This window comes from Triticum urartu, chromosome 3A (genome assembly GCF_056163025.1).
Source record: "Triticum urartu cultivar PI428250 chromosome 3A, HENAU_Tu73, whole genome shotgun sequence".
Taxonomy (NCBI): Eukaryota; Viridiplantae; Streptophyta; class Magnoliopsida; order Poales; family Poaceae; genus Triticum; species Triticum urartu.
The window spans coordinates 648104064-648128469 of record NC_141875.1 but is presented as its reverse complement, the minus strand read 5'-3'; the positions used below and the strand labels follow the sequence as shown (position 1 = coordinate 648128469).

Genomic DNA, 24406 nt, shown 5'->3' with positions numbered 1-24406 from the left:
ATTTTTGGAGAGAGACAAGAAACTTTCAAAAGTTTTGGAGAGCACCTCACCCCTCCACAACTTAAAGGCAAGCATTCTGAACCCTGGCATAATGTTTTTGGTGTGTTATTTGACACGTTTATAAGACCACCTTACTTCGAAGGACTTGTTATTTCATGTGACACGATCATTTGCATGGAAGCATATTAGTGATTTCCTCGCTGTTGGAAATGAATATAATTGTGATGGTAATCATCCTCATGTGCCTTGCATGCATGCCGGAGAGGAATCTGGGAAAGCCTCGGCCTTGGGTAGGTGTGAGCTTGTCGCCGGTCCCCGTCGGGACGGTTATGTCCGGTATGGCATGGTAAGGTACATTGAGTGGTGATTTCTTCGGTTGAAATATATTTGATATACATGTCATGCAGGGAACTTATAAACCTCCTGAGTCGACCGTAGACCGAGTCTTGTTTCCTGTAACCCCCATACTTGCTATGTACTACCACTTGTCCCTGCCGCAGGTAGGGTATGGTTCAGTAAGTCGTCAACCCCTTTCAAGCACACACCGTACAGAGAGGCCATGGTGGAAGATATCGGTTGTAGCCGGTAGGCATGCCACCTGGTCCGGGGGCATGGGTGTTTCCGGTTGAGACCGAGAGGGGAGGCCACCCGTTAGAGCGCGCGATATAAATTTGATCCCATGCCACGCGAGGTTGTAGCCTCCCCAGTTAGAGTTTTGCTTAACAAGTGTCGTGGGTGATTCCAGACACCGATGAGTTAAGCTGGTGTGTGCAAGTTAGGCGTGTTTTCAACTAAAAGACCATAGGCGGAATTGGTCCGATGGACGAAAAGAATCCGTTACTCGTGGGTAAAGAGTACACCCTCTGCAGAGATTAAAACCTATTCGAATAGCCGTGTCCATGGTTAAGGATTACAGTCTGGGATGGGTCAAGTATTGGTCTTAGTGTCGGTCTTCGAAGGAGATATTGTTAAACCAGAACTTGGACCGTGACTTGTGACTTGTGAAGATTATGATTATTATCTTGTGATGGACTAACCCGTTGCATTATTTATATTATCGAGTATCCCTGGGACGGTTCTACCTCCTGGATATTCATTGTGATTATTTTTCTTTTAAAGCCCTTTATGTGGTGTCGCTCAGACGCCCGACTGTGGCATTTCTTTTAAAGCCCTTTATGTGGTGTCGCTCAGACGCCCGACTGTGGCATTTCTTTTAAAAACCCTTTATGTGGTGTCGCTCAGACGCCCGACTGTGGCATTTCTTTTAAAGCCCTTTATGTGGTGTCGCTCAGACGCCCGACTGTGGCATTTCTTTTAAAGCCCTTTATGTGGTGTCGCTCAGACGCCCGACTGTGGCATTTCTTTTAAAGCCCTTTATGTGGTGTCGCTCAGACGCCCGACTGTGGCATTTCTTTTAAAAGCCCTTTATGTGGTGTCGCTCAGACGCCCGACTGTGGCATTTTTTTATTCCCACTCTATTACCGCTTATTCACGTTGCATGATAATAACCTGCTTGCATGCATAAAAGATATTTTATTTATGACTGACGATGTGATCATAAATTTTTTTTTTGCGCATGATTATCAATTATATTATACCTGTGTTCTTAATGTTTGCGAGTACATTCAAAGTACTCACTGGCTTGTCCCTGGCTATTGTCTTGGCCAGATTGCTTGCTTGGAGAGGAGCGTGGTGATGACAGCCTCGAGACTTAAGCAACGGTGATAGCAGTCTCGCGAAGATAGGAGTTAACCTGGTCAGCTATTCCCGTGGAAAATGGAGTCCCATAGACACTGATGTCTCACAAACCGCTTCCGCCATCAACCACTAGAAACCCAATTGTTGTACTCACAGGCTAGAATGGTCTTGTACTACACATTTTGTACTTTTGCTTGGAATTCTGTATCCAGTTTGAGCCTCATCAGCTAACAGTAATCCTGGGACTGATGAGCACGATGGTCTTTTCTGGAAATTTATACCCGGAAAACCCGGTCGTGACACATTGATGATATATATATGATTGGTTCTACTAGAAATTCTATTTATATATATATATGCATAACGTGTAAAATGTGTAGTATCATAAAATACCAGCAAACGAAAAAGAATTAAAATGGAAAACACAAAATTAAGTGAAAAACAAATCATAAAACCAAAAACCCCCCAAACATTTTAGTACCGGTTGGTGTTACCAACCGGTACTAAAGGGCTCCCGGCCCCAGAGCTGGCTCGTGCCACGTGGTTGCCCTTTAGCACCGGTTCGTGCTGAACCGGTACTAAAGGGGGGGGCCTTTAGTGACCACACTTTAGTGCCGGTTATGGAACCGGCACTAAAGGGCCTTACGAACCGGTGCTATTGCCCGGTTCTGCACTAGTGCTTGCAGGAAAACAAGCACGAATTATGCAAAAAGATATTAAACCTGGAGCAGGAGATCGATGACCTGAGGGATCAAAATTTTTTCCTCAAGCACAAATTAAGGAAGAATCCTACGCCATCAACAAAACCATCTTCTTCTTCACCAACAAACAAGAACTGAGCCTCGGGTATGGGCACTCCCTGTTGGAAATATGCCCTCGAGGCAATAATAAAAGCATTATTATTATATTTCCTTGTTCATGATAATTGTCTTTATTCATGCTATAATTGTATTATCCGGAAATCGTAATACATGTGTGAATAATAGACACCAACATGTCCCTAGTAAGCCTCTAGTTGACTAGCTCGTTGATCAACAGATAGTCATGGTTTCCTGACTATGGACATTGGATGTCATTGATAACGAGATCACATCATTAGGAGAATGATGTGATGGACAAGACCCAATCCTAAACATAGCACAAGATCGTATAGTTCGTTTGCTAGAGTTTTTCCAGTGTCAAGTATCTTTTCCTTAGACCATGAGATCGTGTAACTCCTGGATACCGTAGGAGTGCTTTGGGTATACCAAACGTCACAACGTAACTGGGTGACTATAAAGGTAGACTACGGGTATCTCCGAAAGTGTATGTTGGGTTAACATGGATCAATACTGGGATTTGTCACTCCGTATGACAGAGAGGTATCACCGGGCCCACTCAGTAATGCATCATCATAATGAGCTCATAGTGACCAAGTGTCTGGTCACGGGATCATGCATTACGGTATGAGTAAAGTGACTTGCCGGTAACGAGATTGAACGAGGTATTGGGATACTGACGATCGAATCTCGGGCAAGTAACATATCGATTGACAAAGGGAATTGCATACGGGGTTGATTGAATCCTCGATATCGTGGTTCATCCGATGAGATCATCGTGGAGCATGTGGGAGCCAACATGGGTATCCAGATCCCGCTGTTGGTTATTGGCCGGAGAGTCGTCTCGGTCATGTCTGCTTGTCTCCCGAACCCGTAGGGTCTACACACTTAAGGTTCGGTGACGCTAGGGTTGTGAGGATATGTATATGCAGTAACCCGAATGTTGTTCGGAGTACCGGATGAGATCCCGGATATCACGAGGAGTTCCGGAATGGTCCGGAGGTAAAGAATTATATATAGGAAGTGCTGTTTCGGCCATCGGGACAAGTTTCGGGGTCACCAGTATTGTACGAGGACCACCGGGAGGGTCCCGGGGGTCCACCGGGTGGGGCCACCTGTCCCGGGGGGCCCCATGGGCTGAAGTGGGAGGGAACCCAGCCCAAAGTGGGCTGGGGCGCCACCCCCCCAAGGGCCCATGCGCCTAGGGTTGGGGGAAACCCTAAGGGGGGCGCCCCCTTGCTTGGGGGGCAAGCCCCCCACCCCTTGGCCGCCCCCCCCCCCCTAGGAGATCCCATCTCCTAGGGCCGGCCACCCCCCTTGGCACCCCTATATATAGTTGAGGAGAGCGGAGGACTTCATACCTCAGCCTTGGCGCCTTCCCTTCTCCCCGTTACGTCTCTCCCTCGTAGTATAGGCGAAGCCCTGCTACTGTGACGCCCTGCATCCACCACCACGCCGTCGTGCTGCTGGATCTTCATCAACCTCTCCTCCTCCCCTTGCTGGATCAAGAAGGAGGAGACGTCTCCCGTCCCGTACGTGTGTTGAACGCGGAGGTGCCGTCCGTTCGGCGCTTGGTCATCGGTGATTTGGATCACGTCGTGTTCGACTACATCATCACCGTTCTTTGAACGCTTCCGCACGCGATCTTCAAAGGTATGTAGATGCATCTGATGACTCGTTGTTAGATGAACTCCTAGATGGATCTTGGTGAAATGAGTAGGAAAATTTTTGTTTTCTGCAACGTTCCCCAACAGTGGTTTCAGAGCCAGGTTTATGCATAGTTCTTCTTGCGCGAGTAGAACAGAATTTGTTGTGGGCGTAGATTTGTCAACTTTCTTCCCGCTACTAGTCTTTTCTTGCTTCAGCGGCATTGTGGGATGAAGCAGCCCGGACCAACCTTACACGTACGCTTACGTGAGACCGGTTCCACCGACTAACATGCACTAGTTGCATAAGGTGGCTGGCGGGTGTCTGTCTCTCCCACTTTAGTTGGAGCAGATTCGATGAACAGGGTCCTTATGAAGGGTAAATAGAAGTTGACAAATCACGTTGTGGCTTTAAACGTAGGTAAGAAGACGTTCTTGCTAGAACCCTAATTCAGCCACGTAAAACTTGCAACAACAATTAGAGGACGTCTAACTTGTTTTTGCAGCAAGTGGTTTGTGATATGATATGGCCAAAGTTGTGATGAATGATGAATGATCTATATGTGATGTATGAGATGTTCATTCTATTGTAATAGGAACCACGACTTGCATGTCGATGAGTATGACAACCGGCAGGAGCCATAGGAGTTGTCTTTATTCTTTTATATGACCTGCGTGTCATTGAGAAAGGCCATGTAAATTACTTTACTTTATTGCTAAACGCATTAGCCATAGTAGTAGAAGTAATAGTTGGCGAGCAACTTCATGGAGACACGATGATGGAGATCATGATGATGGAGATCATGGTGTCAAGCCGGTGACAAGATGATCATGGAGCCCCAAGATGGAGATCGAAGGAGCTGTGTGATATTGGCCATATCATGTCACGTTTAATATTTGATTGCATGTGATGTTTATCATGTTTTGCATCTTGTTTACTTAGAACGACGGTAGTAAATAATATGATCCCTCATACTAATTTCAAGAAGTGTTCCCCCTAACTATGCACCGTTGCGACAGTTCGCTGTTTCAAAACACCACGTGATGATCGGGTGTTTTATTCAGACGTTCACATACAACGGGTGTAAGACAGATTTACACATGCAAACACTTAGGTTGACTTGACGAGCCTAGCATGTACAGACATGGCCTCGGAACACAGAAGACCGAAAGGTCGAGCATGAGTCATATAGAAGATACGATCAACATGAAGATGTTCACCGATGTTGACTAGTCCGTCTCACATGATGATCGGACACGGCCTAGTTAACTCGGATCATGTAATACTTAGATGACTAGAGGGATGTCTAATCTAAGTGGGAGTTCATTAATAATTTGATTAGATGAACTTAATTATCATGAACTTAGTCTAAAATTGTTTACAATATGTCTTGTAGATCAAGTGGCCAATGTAGTCCTCAACTTCAACGCGTTCCTAGAGAAAACCAAGCTGAAAGACGATGGCAGCAACTATACGGACTGGGTCCGGAACCTGAGGATCATCCTCATAGCTGCCAAGAAAGATTATGTCCTACAAGCACCGCTAGGTGAAGCTCCCGTCCCACAGAACCAAGACGTTATGAACGCTTGGCAGACACGTGTTGACGACTACTCCCTCGTTCAGTGCGGCATGCTTTACAGCTTAGAGCCGGGGCTCCAAAAACGATTTGAGAGACATGGAGCATATGAGATGTTCGAAGAGCTGAAAATGGTTTTTCAAGCTCATGCCCGATCGAGAGATATGAAGTCTCCGATAAGTTCTTCAGCTGTAAGATGGAGGAAAATAGTTCTGTCAGTGAGCACATACTCACTATGTCTGGGTTGCATAACCGCTTGTCTCTGCTGGGAGTTAACCTCCCGGATGATGCGGTCATTGACAGAATCCTCCAGTTGCTTCCACCAAGCTACAAGAGCTTTGTGATGAACTTCAACATGCAGGGGATGCAAAAGACCATTCCTGAGTTGTTTGCAATGCTGAAATCAGCAGAGGTAGAAGTCAAGAAGGAACATCAAGTGTTGATGGTCAATAAAACCACTAAGTTCAAGAAAGGCAAGGGTAAAAAGAACTTCAAGAAGGACGGCAAGGAGGTTGCCGCGCCCGGCAAGCAAGCTGCCGGGAAGAAGCCAAAGAATGGACCCAAGCCCGAGACTGAGTGCTTTTATTGCAAGGGAAGCGGTCACTGGAAGCGGAACTGCCCTAAATACTTAGCAGACAAGAAGGCCGGCAAAGCAAAAGGTATATGTGATATACATGTAATTGATGTGTACCTTACTAGTGTCCGTAGTAGCTCCTGGGTATTTGATACCGGTGCAGTTGCTCACATTTGTAACTCAAAGCAGGGGCTGCGGAATAAGCGGAAACTGGCAAAGGATGAGGTGACGATGCGCGTCGGGAATGGTTCCAAGGTCAATGTGATCGCTGTCGGCACGCTGCCTCTATATCTACCTTCGGGATTAGTTTTAAGCCTTAATAATTGTTATTTAGTGCCAGCTTTGAGCATGAACATTGTATCGGGATCTCATTTAATTCAAGATGGCTACTCATTTAAATCCGAGAATAATGGTTGTTCTATTTATATGAGAGATATGTTTTATGGTCATGCTCCTATGGTGAATGGTTTATTCTTTATGAATCTCGAACGTGATACTACACATGTTCATAATGCGAGTACCAAAAGATGTAAGGTTGATAATGATAGTCCCACATACTTGTGGCACTGCCGCCTTGGTCACATAGGTGTCAAACGCATGAAGAAGCTCCATGCAGATGGACTTTTAGAGTCTCTTGATTATGAATCATTTGACACGTGCGAACCATGCCTCATGGGTAAGATGACCAAGACTCCGTTCTCAGGAACAATGGAGCGAGCAACCAACTTGTTGGAAATCATACATACTGATGTGTGCGGTCCAATGAGTGTTGAGGCTCGCGGTGGCTATCGTTATGTTCTCACCCTCACTGATGACTTGAGTAGATATGGGTATATCTACTTAATGAAACACAAGTTTGAAACCTTTGAAAAGTTCAAGGAATTTCAGAGTGAGGTTGAAAATCAACGTGACAGGAAAATCAAGTTTCTACGATCAGATCGTGGAGGAGAATACTTGAGTCACGAATTTGGCACACACTTAAGAAAATCTGGAATAGTTTCACAACTCACGCCGCCTGGAACACCTCAGCGTAACGGTGTGTCCGAACGTCGTAATCGCACTCTATTAGATATGGTGCGATCCATGATGTCTCTTACCGATTTACCGCTATCTTTTTGGGGCTATGCTTTAGAGACTGCCGCATTCACTTTAAATAGGGCTCCATCGAAATCCGTTGAGACGACACCGTATGAATTATGGTTTGGGAAGAAACCTAAGCTGTCGTTTCTAAAAGTTTGGGGATGCGATGCTTATGTCAAGAAACTTCAACCTGAAAAGCTCGAACCCAAGTCGGAAAAATGCATCTTCATAGGATACCCAAAAGAAACTATTGGGTACACCTTCTACCTCAGATCCGAAGGCAAGATCTTTGTTGCCAAGAATGGGTCCTTTCTAGAGAAAGAGTTTCTCTCGAAAGAAGTAAGTGGGAGGAAAGTAGAGCTTGATGAAGTATTACCTCTTGAACCGGAAAATGACGCAACTCAAGAAAATGTTCCTGAGGTGCCTGCACCGACTAGAGAGGAAGTTAATGATAATGATCAAGATACTTCTGATCAAGCTCCTACTGAAATCCGAAGGTCCACAAGGACACGTTCCGCACCAGAGTGGTACGGCAACCCTGTCTTGGAAATCATGTTGTTAGACAACGGTGAACCTTCGAACTATGAAGAAGCGATGGCGGGCCCGGATTCCGACAAATGGCTAGAAGCCATGAAATCCGAGATAGGATCCATGTATGAAAATGAAGTATGGACTTTGACTGACTTGCCCGTAGAACGGCGAGCCATAGAAAATAAATGGATCTTTAAGAAGAAGACAGACGCGGATGGTAATGTGACCATCTATAAAGCTCGACTTGTCGCTAAGGGTTATCGACAAGTTCAAGGGGTTGACTACGATGAGACTTTCTCACCGATAGCGAAGCTAAAGTCCGTCCGAATCATGTTAGCAATTGCCGCATTCTACGATTATAAAATATGGCAAATGGACGTCAAAACGGCATTCCTTAATGGTTTCCTTAAGGAAGAATTGTATATGATGCAGCCGGAAGGTTTTGTCGATCCTAAGAATGCTGACAACGTGTGCAAGCTCCAACGCTCGATTTATGGGCTGGTGCAAGCATCTCGGAGTTGGAACATTCGCTTTGATGAGATGATCAAAGCGTTTGGGTTTACACAGACTTATGGAGAAGCCTGTGTTTACAAGAAAGTGAGTGGGAGCTCTGTAGCATTTCTCATATTATATGTAGATGACATACTATTGATGGAAATGATATAGAACTCTTGGACAGCATCAAGGCCTACTTGAATAAGAGTTTTTCAATGAAGGACCTTGGAGAAGCTGCTTATATATTAGGCATCAAAATCTATAGAGATAGATCGAGACGCCTCATAGGTCTTTCACAAAGCACATACCTTGATAAGATATTGAAGAAGTTCAATATGGATCAGTCTAAGAAGGGGTTCTTACCTGTGTTACAACGTATGAAATTGAGCTCAGCTCAATGTCCGACAACAACAAAAGATATAGAAGAGATGAGTGTCATCCCCTATGCCTCAGCCATAGGTTCTATTATGTATGCCATGTTGTGTACCAGACCTGATGTAAACCTTGCCGTAAGTTTGATGGGAAGGTACCAAAGTAATCCTGGCAAGGAACACTGGACAACGGTCAAGAATATCCTGAAGTACCTGAAAAGGACTAAGGAAATGTTTCTCGTTTATGGAGGTGACGAAGAGCTCGTCATAAAGGGTTACGTCAACGCTAGCTTCGACACAGATCTGGATGACTCTAAGTCACAAACCGGATACGTGTATATTTTGAATGGTGGGGCAGTAAGCTGGTGCAGTTGCAAGCAAAGCGTCGTGGCGGGATCTACATGTGAAGCGGAGTACATGGCAGCCTCGGAGGCAGCACATGAAGCAATATGGGTGAAGGAGTTCATCACCAACCTAGGAGTCATACCCAATGCGTCGGGGCCAATCAAACTTTTCTGTGACAACACTGGAGCTATTGCACTTACCAAGGAGCCCAGGTTTCACAAGAAGACAAGGCACATCAAGCGTCGCTTCAACTCCATTCATGAAAATGTTCAAGATGGAGACATAGAGATTTGTAAAGTACATACGGACCTGAATGTAGCAGATCCGTTGACTAAACCTCTCCCTAGGGAAAAACATGATCAACACCAGAATTCCATGGGTGTTCGATTCATCACAATGTAACTAGATTATTGACTCTAGTGCAAGTGGGAGACTGTTGGAAATATGCCCTAGAGGCAATAATAAAAGCATTATTATTATATTTCCTTGTTCATGATAATTGTCTTTATTCATGCTATAATTGTATTATCCGGAAATCGTAATACATGTGTGAATAACAGACACCAACATGTCCCTAGTAAGCCTCTAGTTGACTAGCTCGTTGATCAACAGATAGTCATGGTTTCCTGACTATGTACATTGGATGTCATTGATAACGAGATCACATCATTAGGAGAATGATGTGATGGACAAGACCCAATCCTAAACATAGCACAAGATCGTATAGTTCGTTTGCTAGAGTTTTTCCAGTGTCAAGTATCTTTTCCTTAGACCATGAGATCGTGTAACTCCCGGATACCGTAGGAGTGCTTTGGGTATACCAAACGTCACAACATAACTGGGTGACTATAAAGGTAGACTATGGGTATCTCCGAAAGTGTCTGTTGGGTTAACATGGATCAAGACTGGGATTTGTCACTCCGTATGACGGAGAGGTATCACCGGGCCCACTCGGTAATGCATCATCATAATGAGCTCATAGTGACCAAGTGTCTAGTCACGGGATCATGCATTACGGTACGAGTAAAGTGACTTGCCGGTAACGAGATTGAACGAGGTATTGGGATACTGACGATCGAATCTCGGGCAAGTAACATATCGATTGACAAAGGGAATTGCATACGGGGTTGATTGAATCCTCGACATCGTGGTTCATCCGATGAGATCATCGTGGAGCATGTGGGAGCCAACATGGGTATCCAGATCCCGCTGTTGGTTATTGGCCGGAGAGTCGTCTCGGTCATGTCTGCTTGTCTCCCGAACCCGTAGGGTCTACACACTTAAGGTTCGGTGACGCTAGGGTTGTGAGGATATGTATATGCAGTAACCCGAATGTTGTTCGGAGTCTCAGATGAGATCCCGGACATCACGAGGAGTTCCGGAATGGTCCGGAGGTAAAGAATTATATATAGGAAGTGTTGTTTCGGCCATCAGGACAAGTTTCGGGGTCACCAGTATTGTACGGGGACCACCGGGAGGGTCCCGGGGGTCCACCGGGTGGGGCCACCTGTCCTGGGGGGCCCCATGGGCTGAAGTGGGAGGGAACCCAGCCCAAAGTGGGCTGGGGCGCCACCCCCCCAAGGGCCCATGCGCCTAGGGTTGGGGGAAACCCTAAGGGGGGCGCCCCCTTGCTTGGGGGGCAAGCCCCCCACCCCTTGGCCGCCCCCCCCTAGGAGATCCCATCTCCTAGGGCCGGCCACCCCCCTTGGCACCCCTATATATAGTTGAGGAGAGCGGAGGACTTCATACCTCAGCCTTGGCGCCTTCCCTTCTCCCCGTTACGTCTCTCCCTCGTAGTATAGGCGAAGCCCTGCTACTGTGACGCCCTGCATCCACCACCACGCCGTCGTGCTGCTGGATCTTCATCAACCTCTCCTCCTCCACTTGCTATATCAAGAAGGAGGAGACGTCTCCCGTCCCGTACGTGTGTTGAACGCGGAGGTGCCGTCCGTTCGGCGCTTGGTCATCGGTGATTTGGATCACGTCGTGTTCGACTACATCATCACCGTTCTTTGAACGCTTCCGTACGCGATCTACAAAGGTATGTAGATGCATCTGATGACTCGTTGTTAGATGAACTCCTAGATGGATCTTGGTGAAATGAGTAGGAAAATTTTTGTTTTCTGCAACGTTCCCCAACAGTGGTTTCAGAGCCAGGTTTATGCGTAGTTCTTCTTGCGCGAGTAGAACACAATTTGTTGTGGGCGTAGATTTGTCAACTTTCTTGCCGCTACTAGTCTTTTCTTGCTTCAGCGGCATTGTGGGATGAAGCGGCCCGGACCAACCTTACACGTACGCTTACGTGAGACCGGTTCCACCGACTAACATGCACTAGTTGCATAAGGTGGCTGGCGGGTGTCTGTCTCTCCCACTTTAGTTGGAGCGGATTCGATGAACAGGGTCCTTATGAAGGGTAAATAGAAGTTGACAAATCACGTTGTGGCTTTAAACGTAGGTAAGAAGACGTTCTTGCTAGAACCCTAATTCAGCCACGTAAAACTTGCAACAACAATTAGAGGACGTCTAACTTGTTTTTGCAGCAAGTGGTTTGTGATATGATATGGCCAAAGTTGTGATGAATGATGAATGATCTATATGTGATGTATGAGATGTTCATGCTATTGTAATAGGAACCACGACTTGCATGTCGATGAGTATGACAACCGGCAGGAGCCATAGGAGTTGTCTTTATTCTTTTATATGACCTGCGTGTCATTGAGAAACGCCATGTAAATTACTTTACTTTATTGCTAAACGCATTAGCCATAGTAGTAGAAGTAATAGTTGGCGAGCAACTTCATGGAGACACGATGATGGAGATCATGATGATGGAGATCATGGTGTCAAGCCGGTGACAAGATGATCATGGAGCCCCAAGATGGAGATCGAAGGAGCTGTGTGATATTGGCCATATCATGTTACGTTTAATATTTGATTGCATGTGATGTTTATCATGTTTTGCATCTTGTTTACTTAGAACGACGGTAGTAAATAATATGATCCCTCATACTAATTTCAAGAAGTGTTCCCCCTAACTGTGCACCGTTGCGACAGTTCGCTGTTTCAAAACACCACGTGATGATCGGGTGTTTTATTCAGACGTTCACATACAACGGGTGTAAGACAGATTTACACATGCAAACACTTAGGTTGACTTGATGAGCCTAGCATGTACAGACATGGCCTCAGAACACAGAAGACCGAAAGGTCGAGCATGAGTCGTATAGAAGATACGATCAACATGAAGATGTTCACCGATGTTGACTAGTCCGTCTCACGTGATGATCGGACACGGCCTAGTTAACTCGGATCATGTCATACTTAGATGACTAGAGGGATGTCTAATCTAAGTGGGAGTTCATTAATAATTTGATTAGATGAACTTAATTATCATGAACTTAGTCTAAAATATTTTACACTATGTCTTGTAGATCAAATGGCCAACGTAGTCCTCAACTTCAACGCGTTCCTAGAGAAAACCAAGCTGAAAGACGATGGCAGCAACTATACGGACTGGGTCCAGAACCTGAGGATCATCCTCATAGCTGCCAAGAAAGATTATGTCCTACAAGCACCGCTAGGTGAAGCTCCCGTCCCACAGAACCAAGACGTTATGAACGCTTGGCAGACACGTGTTGACGACTACTCCCTCGTTCAGTGCGGCATGCTTTACAGCTTAGAGCTGGGGCTCCAAAAACGTTTTGAGAGACATGGAGCATATGAGATGTTCGAAGAGCTGAAAATGGTTTTTCAAGCTCATGCCCGGATCGAGAGATATGAAGTCTCCGATAAGTTCTTCAGCTGTAAGATGGAGGAAAATAGTTCTGTCAGTGAGCACATACTCACTATGTCTGGGTTGCATAACCGCTTGTCTCTGCTGGGAGTTAACCTCCCAGATGATGCGGTCATTGACAGAATCCTCCAGTCGCTTCCACCAAGCTACAAGAGCTTTGTGATGAACTTCAACATGCAGGGGATGCAAAAGACCATTCCTGAGTTGTTTGCAATGCTGAAATCAGCAGAGGTAGAAGTCAAGAAGGAACATCAAGTGTTGATGGTCAATAAAACCACTAAGTTCAAGAAAGGAAAGGGTAAAAAGAACTTCAAGAAGGACGGCAAGGAGCTTGCCGCGCCCGGCAAGCAAGCTGCCGGGAAGAAGCCAAAGAATGGACCCAAGCCCGAGACTGAGTGCTTTTATTGCAAGGGAAGCGGTCACTGGAAGCGGAACTGCCCTAAATACTTAGCAGACAAGAAGGCCGGCAAAGCAAAAGGTATATGTGATATACATGTAATTGATGTGTACCTTACTAGTGTCCGTAGTAGCTCCTGGGTATTCGATACCGGTGCAGTTGCTCACATTTGTAACTCAAAGCAGGGGCTGCGGAATAAGCGGAAACTGGCAAAGGACGAGGTGATGATGCGCGTCGGGAATGGTTCCAAGGTCAATGTGATCGCTGTCGGCACGCTGCCTCTATATCTACCTTCGGGATTAGTTTTAAGCCTTAATAATTGTTATTTAGTGCCAGCTTTGAGCATGAACATTGTATCGGGATCTCGTTTAATTCGAGATGGCTACTCATTTAAATCCGAGAATAATGGTTGTTCTATTTATATGAGAGATATGTTTTATGGTCATGCTCCTATGGTGAATGGTTTATTCTTTATGAATCTCGAACGTGATACTACACATGTTCATAATGTGAGTACCAAAAGATGTAAGGTTGATAATGATAGTCCCACATACTTGTGGCACTGCCGCCTTGGTCACATAGGTGTCAAACGCATGAAGAAGCTCCATGCAGATGGACTTTTAGAGTCTCTTGATTATGAATCATTTGACACGTGCGAACCATGCCTCATGGGTAAGATGACCAAGACTCCGTTCTCAGGAACAATGGAGCGAGCAACCAACTTGTTGGAAATCATACATACTGATGTGTGCGGTCCAATGAGTGTTGAGGCTCGCGGTGGCTATCGTTATGTTCTCACCCTCACTGATGACTTGAGTAGATATGGGTATATCTACTTAATGAAACACAAGTCTGAAACCTTTGAAAAGTTCAAGGAATTTCAGAGTGTGGTTGAAAATCAACGTGACAGGAAAATCAAGTTTCTACGATCAGATCGTGGAGGAGAATACTTGAGTCATGAATTTGGCACACACTTAAGAAAATGTGGAATAGTTTCACAACTCACGCCGCCTGGAACACCTCAGCGTAACGGTGTGTCCGAACGTCGTAATCGCACTCTATTAGATATGGTGCGATCCATGATGTCTCTTACCGATTTACCGCTATCTTTTTGGGGCTATGCTTTAGAGACTGCCGCATTCACTTTAAATAGGGCTCCATCGAAATCCGTTGAGACGACACCGTATGAATTATGGTTTGGGAAGAAACCTAAGCCGTCGTTTCTAAAAGTTTGGGGATGCGATGCTTATGTCAAGAAACTTCAACCTGAAAAGCTCGAACCCAAGTCAGAAAAATGCATCTTCATAGGATACCCAAAAGAAACTATTGGGTACACCTTCTACCTCAGATCCGAAGGCAAGATCTTTGTTGCCAAGAATGGGTCCTTTCTAGAGAAAGAGTTTCTCTCGAAAGAAGTAAGTGGGAGGAAAGTAGAGCTTGATGAAGTATTACCTCTTGAACCGAAAAATGGCGCAACTCAAGAAAATGTTCTTGAGGTGCCTGCACCGACTAGAGAGGAAGTTAATGATAATGATCAAGATACTTCTGATCAAGCTCCTACTGAAATCCGAAGGTCCACAAGGACACGTTCCGCACCAGAGTGGTACGGCAACCCTGTCTTGGAAATCATGTTGTTAGACAACGGTGAACCTTCGAACTATGAAGAAGCGATGGCGGGCCCGGATTCCGACAAATGGCTAGAAGCCATGAAATCCGAGATAGGATCCATGTATGAAAATGAAGTATGGACTTTGACTGACTTGCCCATAGAACGGCGAGCCATAGAAAATAAATGGATCTTTAAGAAGAAGACAGACGCGGATGGTAATGTGACCATCTATAAAGCTCGACTTGTCGCTAAGGGTTATCGACAAGTTCAAGGGGTTGACTACGATGAGACTTTCTCACCGGTAGCGAAGCTAAAGTCCGTCCGAATCATGTTAGCAATTGCCGCATTCTACGATTATAAAATATGGCAAATGGACGTCAAAACGGCATTCCTTAATGGTTTCCTTAAGGAAGAATTGTATATGATGCAGCCGAAAGGTTTTGTCGATCCTAAGAATGCTGACAAGGTGTGCAAGCTCCAACGCTCGATTTATGGGCTGGTGCAAGCATCTCGGAGTTGGAACATTCGCTTTGATGAGATGATCAAAGTGTTTGGGTTTATACAGACTTATGGAGAAGCCTGTGTTTACAAGAAAGTGAGTGGGAGCTCTGTAGCATTTCTCATATTATATGTAGATGACATACTATTGATGGGAAATGATATAGAACTCTTGGACAGCATCAAGGCCTACTTGAATAAGAGTTTTTCAATGAAGGACCTTGGAGAAGCTGCTTATATATTAGGCATCAAAATCTATAGAGATAGATCGAGACGCCTCATAGGTCTTTCACAAAGCACATACCTTGATAAGATATTGAAGAAGTTCAACATGGATCAGTCTAAGAAGGGGTTCTTACCTGTGTTACAAGGTACGAAATTGAGCTCAGCTCAATGTCCGACCACGACAGAAGATATAGAAGAGATGAGTGTCATCCCCTATGCCTCAGCCATAGGTTCTATTATGTATGCCATGCTGTGTACCAAACCTGATGTAAACCTTGCCGTAAGTTTGATGGGAAGGTACCAAAGTAATCCTGGCAAGGAACACTGGACAGCGGTGAAGAATATCCTGAAGTACCTGAAAAGGACTAAGGAAATGTTTCTCGTTTATGGAGGTGACGAAGAGCTCGTCGTAAAGGGTTACATCGACGCTAGCTTCGACACAGATCTGGATGACTCTAAGTCACAAACCGGATACGTGTATATTTTGAATGGTGGGGCAGTAAGCTGGTGCAGTTGCAAGCAAAGCGTCGTGGCGGGATCTACATGTGAAGCGGAGTACATGGCAGCCTCGGAGGCAGCACATGAAGCAATATGGGTGAAGGAGTTCATCACCAACCTAGGAGTCATACCCAATGCGTCGGGGCCAATCAAACTTTTCTGTGACAACACTGGAGCTATTGCACTTACAAAGGAGCCCAGGTTTCACAAGAAGACAAGGCACATCAAGCGTCGCTTCAACTCCATTCGTGAAAATGTTCAAGATGGAGACATAGAGATTTGTAAAGTACATACGGACCTGAATGTAGCAGATCCGTTGACTAAACCTCTCCCTAGGGAAAAACATGATCAACACCAGAATTCCATGGGTGTTCGATTCATCACAATGTAACTAGATTATTGACTCTAGTGCAAGTGGGAGACTGTTGGAAATATGCCCTAGAGGCAATAATAAAAGCATTATTATTATATTTCCTTGTTCATGATAATTGTCTTTTTTCATGCTATAATTGTATTATCCGGAAATCGTAATACATGTGTGAATAACAGACACCAACATGTCCCTAGTAAGCCTCTAGTTGACTAGCTCGTTGATCAACAGATAGTCATGGTTTCCTGACTATGGACATTGGATGTCATTGATAACAAGATCACATCATTAGGAGAATGATGTGATGGACAAGACCCAATCCTAAACATAGCACAAGATCGTATAGTTCATTTGCTAGAGTTTTTCCAGTGTCAAGTATCTCTTCCTTAGACCATTAGATCGTGTAACTCCCGGATACCGTAGGAGTGCTTTGGGTATACCAAACGTCACAACGTAACTGGGTGCCTATAAAGGTAGACTACGGGTATCTCCGAAAGTGTCTGTTGGGTTAACATGGATCAAGACTGGGATATGTCACTCCGTATGACGGAGAGGTATCACCGGGCCCACTCGGTAATGCATCATCATACTGAGCTCATAGTGACCAAGTGTCTGGTCACGGGATCATGCATTACGGTACGAGTAAAGTGACTTGCCGGTAACGAGATTGAACGAGGTATTGGGATACCGACGATCGAATCTCGGGCAAGTAACATATCGATTGACAAAGGGAATTGCATACGGGGTTGATTGAATCCTCGACATCGTGGTTCATCCGATGAGATCATCGTGGAGCATGTGGGAGCCAACATGGGTATCCAGATCCCGCTGTTGGTTATTGGCCGGAGAGTCGTCTCGGTCATGTCTGCTTGTCTCCCGAACCCGTAGGGTCTACACACTTAAGGTTCAGTGACGCTAGGGTTGTGAGGATATGTATATGCATTAACCTGAATGTTGTTCGGAGTCCCGGATGAGATCCCGGACGTCACGAGGAGTTCCGGAATGGTCCGGAGGTAAAGAATTATATATAGGAAGTGCTGTTTCGGCCATCGGGACAAGTTTCGGGGTCACCGGTATTGTACCGGGACCACCGGGAGGGTCCCGGGGGTCCACCGGGTGGGGCCACCTATCCCGGGGGGCCCCATGGGCTGAAGTGGGAGGGAACCCAGCCCAAAGTGGGCTGGGGCGCCACCCCCCCAAGGGCCCATGCGCCTAGGGTTGGGGGAAACCCTAAGGGGGGCGCCCCCTTGCTTGGGGGGCAAGCCCCCCACCCCTTGGCCGCCGCCCCCCCTAGGAGATCCCATCTCCTAGGGCCGGCCACCCCCCTTGGCACCCCTATATATAGTTGAGGAGAGGGGAGGACTTCATACCTCAGCCTTGGCGCCTTCCTTTCTCCCCGTTACGTTTCTCCCTCGTAGTATAGGCGAAGCCCTGCTACTGTGACGCCCTGCATCCACCACCACGCCGTCGTGCTGCTGGATCTTCATCAACCTCTCCTCCTCCCCTTGCTAGATCAAGAAGGAGGAGACGTCTCCCGTCCCGTACGTGTGTTGAACGCGGAGGTGCCGTCCGTTCGGCGCTTGGTCATCGGTGATTTGGATCACGTCGTGTTCGACTACATCATCACCGTTCTTTGAACGCTTCCGCACGCGATCTACAAAGGTATGTAGATGCATCTGATGACTCGTTGTTAGATGAACTCCTAGATGGATCTTGGTGAAACGAGTAGGAAAATTTTTGTTTTCTGCAACGTTCCCCAACACTCCCCTTGGCAACTGCCAAGCTTGGGGGAGTGCCCTGGTATCGTACCACCATCACTTTTATCTTTACCATATTTCTTAGTTTGATCCTTTTGATAATATCTTGATCTAGTAGAATAAAGTTTTAGGATGATCTAGTTGTGAGATTTGCCTTATGATCTTCCTATGTAATCGGGTCCGTGAGCTATATAATAAGATTAGTGTTGAGTCAAGGGCTTGATTATTTTGCTATGATCTTGAGGGAATAAAATAAAAAGAAATAAAGAGATCATATGGATCTTATGGACAGTAATGAGCTCACATATAAAGAGTATGAGGAGTAAAAGTTGTTGAGAGTTGACAAACATAGTTCTGGTCATCGTTGCAATTAATAGGAAGTAATAAAGAAAGAGAGGTTCACATATAAATATACTATCTTGGACATCTTTTATGATTGTAAGCACTCACTAAAGTATGACATGCTAAAGAGTTGACGTTGGACAAGGAAGACAATGTAATGGGTTATGTTTTCTTACATCTGAGATAAATTATAATGTCATGGATCATCCAACATGTTGAGCTTGCTTTTCCCTCTCATGCTAGCCAATTTCTTTGCACCAAGTAGAGATACTACTTGTGCTTCCAAATATCCCTAAACTCGTTTTGCCATGAGAGTCCACCATATCTACCTATGGATTGAGTAAGATCCTTCAAGTAAGTTGTCATCGGTCCAAGCAATAAAAATTGCTCTCTAAATATGTATGACTTATTAATGTGGAGAAAATAAGCTTTATACGATCTTGTGATGTGGAAGAAATAAAAGCGACAGACTGCATAATAAAGGTCCATATCACAAGTGGCAATATAAAGTTACGTTCTTTTGCATTAAGATTTTGTGCATCCAACCACAAAATGCATGACAATCTCTGCTTCCCTCTACGACGGGCCTATCTTTTACTTTTATCTTCTATCTTATATAAGAGTTATGGTGATCTTCACCTTTCCTTTTTACATTTTATCTTTTGGCAAGCACAATATGTTGGAAAGTTCCAGATACATATAGCTAATTGGATGTGAGTTTGTATGAGCTATTATTGTTGACATTACCCTTGAGGTAAAACCTTGGGAGGCAATACTATAAGCCCCTATCTTTCTCTATGACCGATTAAAACTCCATGCCCATAAATATTGCGTGAGTGTTAGCAACTGTGAAAGACTAAATGATAGTTGAGTATGTGGACTTGCTGAAAAGCTCCTATATTGACTCTTTCCTATGTTATGATAAATTGCAATTGCCTCAGTGACTGAGATTAGAGTTTGTTAGCTTTCAATGAAGTTTATGATTCATACTTGAAATTGTGATTGAATTGTTACTTTAGCATAAGAGATCATAAACAAAGATTGATGTTCTAAGAATGATCATGATGCCCTCATGTCCGTATTTTATTTTTATGGACACCTCTATCTCTAAACACATGGACATATTTTTTGATTTCGTCTTTCGCTTGAGGACAAGCGAGGTCTAAGCTTGGGGGAGTTGATACGTCCATTTCACATCATGCTTTTATGTCGATATTTATTGCATTATGGGCTGTTATTACACATTATGTCACAATACTTATGCCTATTCTCGCTTATTTTACAAGGTTTACATGAAGAGGGGCAATGCCGGCAGCTGGAATTCTGGGCTAGAAAAGGAGCAAATATTAGAGACCTATTCTGCACATCTCCAAAAGTCCTGAAACTCCACGGGAGCACTTTTCAGAATATATATAAAATATTGGGTGCAAGAAGTACCAGAGGGGGGCCACCCATCAGCCACGAGGGTGGGAGGCGCGCCCGCCTGCCTCATGGGCCCCCTGGTGGCCCTCCGATGCCCATCTTCTGCTATATGAGGTCTTTCCCCGAGGAAAAAATCATAATCCAACTCATGGGACGAGACTCCTCCGCCACTAGGTGGAACCTTGGCGGAACCAATCCAGGGCTCTGGCAGAGCTCTTCTGCCAGGGAAATTTCCCTCCGGGAGGGGGAAATCATCACCAACGATCCTCTCATCGGGAGGGAGTCAATCTCCATCAAAATATTCACCAGCACCATCTCATCTCAAACCCTAGTTCATTTCTTGTATCCAAACCTCAGGTTGGTACCAGTGGGGTTGCTAGTAGCTAGTGTTGATTACTCCTTGTAGTTGATGCTAGTTGGTTTACTTGGTGGAAGATCATATGTTCAGATCCATTATGCATATTAATACCCCTCTGATTATGAACATGAATATGCTTTGTGAGTAGTTACATTTGTTCCTAAGGACATGGGAGAAGTCTTGCTATTAGTAGTCATGTGAATTTGGTATTCGTTCGATATTTTGATGAGATGTATGTTGTCATCCCTCTAGTGGTGTCATGTGAACGTCGACTACATGACACTTCACCATTGTTTGGGCCTAGAGGGAGGCATCGGGAAGTAATAAGTACATGATGGGTTGCTAGAGTGACAGAACCTTAAACCCTAGTTTATGTGTTGCTTCGTAAGGGGCTGATTTGGATCCATATGTTTCATGTTATGGTTAGGTTTACCTTAATACTTATGTTGTAGTTGCGGATGCTTGCAATGGGGGTTAATCATAAGTGGGATGCTTGTCCAAGTAAGAACAGTACCCAAGCACCGGTACACTCACATATCAAATTATCAATGTATCGAACGCGAATAATATGAACGTGATGAAAACTAGCTTGACGATAATTCCCATGTGTCTTCAGGAGCGCTTTCCTTCATATAAGAGTTTGTCCAGGCTTTTCCTTTGCTACAAAAAGGATTGGGCCATCTTGCTGCACCTTATTTACATTTATTACTTGCTACTCGTTACAAATTACCTTATCACAAAACTATCTGTTACCGATAATTTTAGTGCTTGCAGAGAATACCTTGCTAAAAACCGCTTATCATTTCCTTTTGCTCCTCGTTGGGTTCGACACTGTTATTTATCGAAAGGACTACGATTGATCCCCAATACTTGTGGGTCATCATGGCTACACACGGAAGTTTCTAGCCTAAATAATCTTATGATCCCTTTGAGCCTGGGTGGCGTACCATAGGACGATCACACAGTATAACCCCGGGATCTCCTAGGACAACACTAGTATAACCCCAGGTGCCCAAACCAACAATCCACCCAGATGTGTATCAAAGTTAGCACCTTAAGTTGTACCATTAGTTAACAATCTCACATTTGTCATGGATACACTCAAACTCAATCCACGTCTACGAGCATAGCATGGCGATATAAGCATAACGTAGAAGTAACTCCCAAGGTTTGATAATAGAACAGGTAATAGGTTCTACCTCATCATCTACTTCCCAATACCCACAAGTAAAACACATCCTAATCATGCAGTGTTTGAGGATTGTAACTAATGGATAAAAACTGGGTATGAAAAGAGTATGATCAATGTGTTACTTGCCTTGCCGACGATTCGCAAAACCTAGTGACTCTTAGTAGCACGCTTCGCACTGCGGAAATTCTATCGCAAATAAACAATAGCATACATAAGCACTCAAGCAAAGATGCACGGGTAAAACTCAAATAAGAAGATATAACCTGAAAGTTTAACAGAAGAACTCCGGTTTGCAAAAAGAATCAAATCAAACGGAGCAACAAAACTCAAACTACGAAAGAAACAAAATCCGTTTACTAATCTGGACTAAAGTAAAATTTTACAGTACCAAAATCTTGTTCAAATTGGTTAAACAGAAAAAGGGCTTCGAGACGAAGATCTAGGCGCTTGTTTCACCTGATTTGGATAAACGAGCGAAAAGATAAACTAAAACGAAGATCAGGGCAGAAATCGCGATCGAAAATAATCATGAAAAAACCCTGGAAAATAAAACGAGACGAACAGGCTAATGAACGAACATTCGCTGTCTGTGGCTAACTGACGAACAGCGTTTGTTAAAACGAACGTTCGGATGAATGCCCGCTATTTAACTAAACCGAAGAAAACCGAACAAAAACCGATCAAAAAATAAAACCAATCTAGGGTTTTTACCGAAACCAAAACCGATGAAAACCGGCGGTGCTAACTACCGCGAGGCGGCGGGCGGCGGCGCGGGGGGCAACACGGTGGCGGCGGCGGCTGGGCGGTGCTAGGGTTAGGGTTTGGGGCGGCGGCGACTGTTGGGCCTCGGGGGGCCTCGGGCTTGGGCTTATAAAGCCTGAGCTCGGACGAGTCCAGCTCGGGCACGGCCCAATAGGTCGGTTGACTTTTTTTTAAATAATCCTGACGTCGAAAAACTAACAAATGAAATACTAAACGAAGTCCAAAAATCATGAGATAAATTTGGACGGTCCTCTAATAATATTACAGACAAAGTGAACATTTATTTGAGCCTCTAATGTAATTTTGAAAAACGCATATTTTTCCTAATTTAAAATAAAATAGCAATAAAATGCAAATAAAATTATTTATTTGATTTTAACATTTTTCCTTCAATATTTCTTTTATTTTGGAGAAGTCATATTATCTCCTTTCATATATTTTAATATGAAATATTTTTGACGAAAAAATAATTAACACCAAAATGATCTTTGTTTCAATATTTGAAAAAAAATTCAAATATGAAAATCATGAAATCCCCAACTCTCTCCGTGGGTGCTTGAGTTGCTTAGGATTTTCTAAGATCGCAAAACAAAATGCAATAAAATATGATATGCATGAATAACCTATTTATAACATTCCAAATTGAAAATTTGGGATGTTACACATCGCCCCATAGCTAGGGGAAGATGCTATCTGTCTTAACGATTGTTGATTTTGTCGGTATTGTCGGTTCTGAGCCGTGTAGGTCTTGATAGCAAACATCATTGTTGGCGGCATTGGTCGCCTCGTAATGTTACCGTACTCCATCCGCCCTAACAACAAGAGATATCAAAAACACACATGGTTAATTAAATGGTAATATTTGATATCTTGCTCGGAAATGGACTTGGTTGCCTGAAAACCAAAGCTCCAATAAAGAAGGAAAGAGAGGAACACCTTGTTTGGGTATTTTCTAAACAAGATTTCCTCGAGCCGGCTCGCAAGCGCCCGGAGGCGCGGCTGCCAGAGAGGCAGCAATTGCAACGTTAGCAAAAACTTGAATCTGTGAATTAATATCAGATTCAGATCTTTAGCTTTGATAGAGTAGAAGATATCTTTTTGTAACTGTTACAGGGATTCAACCGCACCCCTTAAATATGCAAAATTTATATGCAAGCCCCTGTGAAGTTTCAGGTACGTAGTCCACGATTGATCACCTTTGATGATATTTGTTGGGAATGATAGAGTGATAAACGTGGTACTGCTGTTGAGTAGGTCATCGAATAGGATACGACTACTAAGAGTTCCAGTTTTTTCTCGAAATACTCTAATCTACGCAATCGCAGTTGGAGCAGAGAAAAGCAGCAAGAGCTTACATCTTCTCTCGGGCCATGTCCCGCAGCCTCACAAACTGGGGATCGGCCGCGGCGGCTAGGCCCACCACATCCTGCATCCCGACGGAGCCGCCAACGCCAAGGCCGGCGCTGCCAACCTGCTGATTCATCAGCGTGCTATGCCACCCGTTCATCTTCCTGGCCAGTGGGGGACGAAGGCTCACCTGGGACTAGGAGGTGGCCGGCCGGCGAGACGAAGAAAGAAAGGGGACTTTGACCAATGGCGTACTGGACTTGTCTGCCTGAGAGAGGGTCAATATATAGCGGGTGCTGGGCGAGCGCCGTGCTCCCCGTTGATATGTAGCCGGACCACACGTAATTACTTCCTGCCACAGAATGAGAGTATCGCCCTACGCCCGGTGACAGGCGCCAGAATACAACTGGTTAGTGTGCGTGAGCCTGGCCCTTCTTGGTTTTGGGTTACCCTGCTATCTATTGGACGTTTCACCGCCAATTGGTATTGGGATATATTTTTTTGTGCAACAAGGCCAAGGCCATACGTACGAAAATTGTCCTCCTCTTACAAGACCAACTTTACAAAATTAGAAAACAACACACATGTACGTAAGTATATCGCCGTGGTCTTTCTCTTGCACTGGCCGGTGGCGCGCCATGAGCAAAGATCGACCTGTCATTGGATCTCTGGAACACACTTGAAGGCAAGGTAACATTGTT

At 44.8% G+C, this 24406-nt stretch overlaps 1 pseudogene; it reads right to left on the bottom strand.

Moving 5' to 3' along the window:
• LOC125547119 (putative histone acetyltransferase HAC-like 1) overlaps positions 1–23865 on the bottom strand; it is a 149383-nt pseudogene extending 125518 nt beyond the window's left edge.
• Between the last annotated feature and the right edge of the window lie 541 nt (positions 23866–24406).